Source organism: Solanum tuberosum, unplaced genomic scaffold (assembly GCF_000226075.1).
Source record: "Solanum tuberosum cultivar DM 1-3 516 R44 unplaced genomic scaffold, SolTub_3.0 scf00552, whole genome shotgun sequence".
Lineage (NCBI taxonomy): Eukaryota > Viridiplantae > Streptophyta > Magnoliopsida > Solanales > Solanaceae > Solanum > Solanum tuberosum.
In genome coordinates, this window is record NW_006239481.1 from 258926 (window position 1) to 265507 (window position 6582).

Genomic DNA, 6582 nt, shown 5'->3' on the forward strand with positions numbered 1-6582 from the left:
TAATCAAAGCATAAACGGAAATCTAACTAACTAACAAAATCTGTTAACTAACTAACTCTGTGAAACTTTACTGTTAATTGACTAACTCTGTGAAGTTAACTGTTAACTAACTAACATAATTAATCTCAACACCCCCCCTCAAGTTGGAAGTGAGGTAATCACAGCCAACTTGTTCAGCATAGCAGTATGTTTGATTCCAGTTAAGGCTTTTGTGAGAATGTCGGCCAACTGATCACATGTGTTGATGTGATAAAGTGAAATTAAGCCTTCTTGGAGCTTGGATCTGACAAAATGGCAATCCACTTCAATGTGTTTGGTCCTCTCGTGGAACACGGGTTTCTTGGCAATATGGAGAGCAGCCTGGCTATCACAATACACAGGGGAAGGACCAATGGGAGGAACAGTTAACTCAGTAAACAAACGATGCAGCCAAACTAGTTCGCCAACCACTTTTCTTAGTGACCTGTACTCAGCTTCTGCTGATGACAATGAAATGGTGTCCTGTTTCTTGGATTTCCAGCTGATAGGACTGGTGCCCAGTAAAACAATATAGCCACTAACAGACCTCCTAGAATCAGGGCAAGACGCCCAATCAGAATCACAGAAAGCCTGTATACCAAAATCAGGAGAAGCAGACATAAAAATACCCAAAGTAGGGTCTTTCTGAAGATATCTTAACATATGAAATGCAGCTTTGAGGTGAGGTTCCCTTGGGTCTTGCATGTATTGACTCAAGTGTTGTACCCCATAGGTGATATCAAGTCTAGTATGAGTAAGAAAATTTAACTTTCCAACCAATTTTCTATACAAAGTGGGATCAGGCAAAGGTTCTCCTTCATGAGCTTTGAGTTTAACGGTAGGATCCAGGGGAGATGTTACAGGAGTGAGACCATTAACATGAAATTCTTTAAGGAGGTCCTGAACAAATTTCCTTTGGGATATGAGTATTCCATCATTCTTGTACAGAATTTCTAATCCTAGAAAATAGTGCAGCTTACCAAGGTCCTTGATTTTGAACTGATCATTGAGGAAACTTTTGAGACTAGTGATTTCCTCAGTATCTGTTCCTGTTATAAGAATGTCATCCACATAGACCCCCAGGAAAACAGTAGAGTGCCCTTTTTTTCTAAAAAATAAAGAGTAATCATGTAGTGAATGAGTATTTTCTTGGCAATATGGAGAGCAGCCTGGCTATCACAATACACAGGGGAAGGACCAATGGGAGGAACAGTTAACTCAGTAAACAAACGATGCAGCCAAACTAGTTCGCCAACCACTTTTCTTAGTGACCTGTACTCAGCTTCTGCTGATGACAATGAAATGGTGTCCTGTTTCTTGGATTTCCAGCTGATAGGACTGGTGCCCAGTAAAACAATATAGCCACTAACAGACCTCCTAGAATCAGGGCAAGACGCCCAATCAGAATCACAGAAAGCCTGTATACCAAAATCAGGAGAAGCAGACATAAAAATACCCAAAGTAGGGTCTTTCTGAAGATATCTTAACATATGAAATGCAGCTTTGAGGTGAGGTTCCCTTGGGTCTTGCATGTATTGACTCAAGTGTTGTACCCCATAGGTGATATCAAGTCTAGTATGAGTAAGAAAATTTAACTTTCCAACCAATTTTCTATACAAAGTGGGATCAGGCAAAGGTTCTCCTTCATGAGCTTTGAGTTTAACGGTAGGATCCAGGGGAGATGTTACAGGAGTGAGACCATTAACATGAAATTCTTTAAGGAGGTCCTGAACAAATTTCCTTTGGGATATGAGTATTCCATCATTCTTGTACAGAATTTCTAATCCTAGAAAATAGTGCAGCTTACCAAGGTCCTTGATTTTGAACTGATCATTGAGGAAATTTTTTAGACTAGTGATTTCCTCAGTATTTGTTCCTGTTATAAGAATGTCATCCACATAGACCCCCAGGAAAACAGTAGAGTGCCCTTTTTTTCTAAACAATAAAGAGTAATCATGTAGTGAATGAGTATAACCCCTTGAGTTGAGAGCTGCAGTCAATTTCTCATACCATTGTCGACTTGCTTGTTTCAATCCATAGAGTGACTTATTGAGCTTGCAAACCAAACCTGTATGTGGCACATCAAGACCTGGAGGTACATCCATATAGACTTCCTCATTTAAATCTCCATGGAGGAAAGCATTATTCACATCAAGTTGGTATATGCTCCACTGTTTCTTAGCAGCAATGGCAATCAAAACCCGTACAGTTGTCATCTTAACGACTGGAGAGAATGTTTCTGTATAATCTATGCCATGATGTTGAGTGTACCCTTTTACCACTAGCCTTGCCTTATACCTTTCTACACTTCCATCAGCCTTATGCTTAACTTTATAAACCCACCTACAACCAACAGATTTCTTACCAATAGGCAGAGGCATGAGAGACCAAGTGTTATTATCATGCAGAGCAGTAAACTCTTGGGTCATAGCTGTTTGCCAAGCAGGATCAAGAGCTGCCTCTTCATAACTGGATGGCTCACAATCATTAGTGATATTTAAAGCAAAAACCTGACTGTCAGGATCTAGATCTTCAGGAGATATGTGGTGATATAGAGAAAAACAGGCAGTTAGGGAAGAAGGATTTAATGTGGATTGTTTTGTGTTAGGTGCAGTGCAAACATAATCAGATAGATATGAAGGCAATTTATGTGCTCGATTAGATTTTCTGGTTTCAACATTGTGTTGTTGGACCGGTTGTGAAGGTGAAAGTGTGGTAGGTTGAGAAGATGTGGGAGTGTCAATGAGAGAATGGGAAGATGAACATGGAGGTTCAGGAGACATTGGAGGATTTGTGTTACATGACATGCTTTGATCACACTGGACAGGAGAATTAGATGAGGAGTAAGAAGCGGGGTCAACAAAAAATGGAGATTGAATAGGAGAGGAAGGAAAAGAAGTAGGATCTGCAGATAAAGCAAAAGGGAAAATTGTTTCATGAAAGGTCACATCTCTAGAGACATACAACTTCTTAGTGGCCAGACTCATTACCTTGTATCCTTTTGTGCCAAAGGGGTATCCAACAAAAACATGTGGAGATGTCCTAGGGTCGAACTTAGATCTTTGTGATTTAGGGATGGTTGGGTAACATAGGCATCCAAAACTTCTCAGGTGTGAGTAAAGAGGCTTCTGGTTATATAACAACTCATAAGGGCATTTATTTTTAAGGGGTGTTGAAGGCAGTCGATTGATGATGTATGTAGCAGCTAATATACACTCACCCCAATATTTTGTTGGTAATTTGGACTGAAAAAGAAGTGCCCTGGCAGTTTCAAGTATGTATTTGTGTTTTCTTTCCACCACACCATTTTGTTGAGGTGTGTATGGACAGGATTTTTGGTGATGAATGCCTTTGGATTGGAAGAATAGGATGGACTCAGTATTGGTGAACTCAAGACCATTGTCTGATCTGATTACCTTTATGGTGGTTTTGAATTGGTTCTCAACCATATTGGTGAAGGCTTTAATAACATGTAGAGCATTGCTTTTGTGACTGAGTAGGTGTGTCCAAGTTGACCTACTGTAGTCATCTACAAAGGTAATAAAGAATCTAAATTTATCGTGTGTGGGTATTTGGTATGGTCCCCACAAATCAACATGCACTAATTCAAATATAGTAGAGCTTCTGTGAATACTTGGCTGAAAAGGTAGTTTGGTTTGTCTTGCCATAGGACAAATGGGACAAAGGAAAGGTTGTTTGGGAGAGAAGTCCACAGGGATTGATGGTATACCTTTCATTTTTACAAAAGGAACATGGCCGAGTCTATAATGCCACAAGAGGTCTGTACTGTCAGGCTTTAATAAACTAGAACCAACACTCACATCAGCTGAAACAACATTGTTCTTATTATCAGATAAGGAGTTCAATACATTTTGATGAAGTGAACAAGAATGGGAATTACATTTGCAACACATTTTATCATGTCTATGAAGGGAAAAACAAGAAACAGGATCCTTTGTTGAGGTAGGATGATTACTCTTTTGGAGACAGTTGGAGCACAAGAGATACAAGCCATCATGCACTTTACCAACTTCCAGAGGCCTCTTCAGTGAAGGGGCCTGCAGAAGACAAGAGGTGTTAGTGAAAAAACAATACACTTGAGGTGCACTGTTAGAGAGTTGACTGAAATCAAGTTATATTGGAAAGAAGGGATGAACAAAACATTGTACAGTGTGATCTGTGGTGTCAGCTGCACATTTCCAACTTCTGTGACCTTAACCTTGTATCCATTAGGTAGTCTAACTAATAAGGGATATGGTAGTGTAAACACATTTGTGAGGTGATGCTTGATAAAGGTCATATGGTGTGATGCTCCTGAATCTATAATCCACAGGTCAGGTTTTGTTTTATAACATTCACATGAGAGTTTGTCAAAAGTTACAGAAGAGGTACAAGCAGTGATACCTGCAAAGTTCACCGCTGAATTAGTCATATTGCCAGAGTTCTCTGTTGTATTGAGTGTTTGAAACTGATGGAGTAGATAAGCAAGTTGATCACATTGTTCCTTAGAGATGCCAATATTTGAGCTGTCTTGATTGTTGACTTGATTTTCAGATCCATTCCCCTGTTCCATATTGAGACCACAAGATAATCCTGCAGAGTTAGCTACCACACCTTTACCTTTGTTGTTGTACCTGTAACCATTATTTGCTTGCCCATAATTTTGTTGCCTGTGGGATTGATTGTAATCTGGTTGTCCATAGTTCTGTGGTCTTTGAGATCTATTGTTCCCATTGTAGGAATTCTGTGGGTATCCATGTAGCTTATAACATTTTTCTTTGATGTGACCTGGTCTCTTACAGTGATCACAGAAAGGTCTGCCTCTGTGAGAAGAAGAAGAAGAGTAATTGGGTTTGAAAGCCCTACTTCCTGAAGTGCCTGAAGTATTAGCAGCAAAAATGCCTCCTGACGATGTGCCTGAAGTACTAGCATGAAGAGAACTGGATTCAGCAAACAATTGATTATTTGGCTTAAACTCTCGTTGTTTCTCTTCCTGAATCAATAGGGCGAAAGCTTGTGCCATTGATGGAAGAGGATTCATCATTAATATGTTTCCTCTGATTATTGTGTAAACTTCGTTTAATCCCATGAGAAATTGAATTAACCTCCTATCCTGTTCGACTTTGTGCATAAGATCCTTTGCTCCACAAGTACATGCACATTTGCAGTGACTCTTTATGCATAAACTGCTCAATTCCTCCCAAAGTTTCTTCATCCTAGTGTAGTAAGTTGTGATATCCAAAACGCCTTGAACGAGATCATTGATTTCCTTTTGAATCTGATATAACTTGGCACCATTAGTCTGATCATAACGATCTTCCAAATCATTCCATAGTTCCAAAGCATTGTCTACGTATTCGACACTATCAGCAATATCTCTGCTTACCTAAGTATACCTCTTCTCCAGGATCGATATCCAATCCCATCGAAAGGAACTGGTACAAGAGAAGCACCTGGACTATCAGATGGATGTAGGTACAAAACACTACCTACTTCAATCGTTTTAGTAACCCCTAGATCAGTGACTTCCACCATTGTAACAGATCAGGAAAAAAAAATTGAAGAAGCGAACAGTGAAGAAGGCGACGAACAGCAACGAGAGAGAGAAAAAAAAAAAATTTGATGCGATCGGAGGAACCTGAAACAACTGGAGCAGCGATTCTTCAACAAAGAGATGAGAAAATCAGGGATGATCGATTCCTTGCTTTGATACCATGATAAAACTCAATATTGAGCATGAAGATCCACCATTAATGGTGGATTCTAGCACATACTGATTCAGTCAGTTAGAGAGGATCAATTGAGAAGATAGACTTTTCTCATTTCTGAATGATAAAATCAACTGTAAACTGCATACAATGTGTCACATTTATACAACTTGATAGAATCTAGAAAGTTCCTAATCAAAGCATAAACGGAAATCTAACTAACTAACAAAATCTGTTAACTAACTAACTCTGTGAAACTTTACTGTTAATTGACTAACTCTGTGAAGTTAACTGTTAACTAACTAACATAATTAATCTCAACAAGAACATCTTGTAATTTTAAATAAATTAATTTAAAAAATTCTCACTTGAGAACTATTTATTTGCACTAAGGGTGTGCATTCGATTTTTCGGTTTGGTTTTACACTATTCGATTTGGATTTTCGGTTTTGTAAAAGTGTAACCCAATCCGATCAAAAATAAATTTGGTTTGGTTTGGTTTTCCTCTATTCGGTTTGGTTATTCGGTTATGTCAATAATTAATAACATATATAACCTATAACCAAAGTAATAATATTTAATCCCTTAAATATTCTTTCTAATATAAATCATAAGTAAAACTTAAAACACAATACTTATAAGTATACCTATTATAGATGTTCAAGCATAAAATATAAATGTAATCATCGTGAAAGGCAATAACCAAAAAGGGACAAAAGTGGTTAACTCCAACTTAATTCTAAAACTAAACATTATATATATATATAATTCGGTTTTTTGGTTTTTATTTTTTAAAATCCGAAACCAAACCAAAAAACCAAACAAAGTAATTTATTAATCCAAAACCAATCCAAAA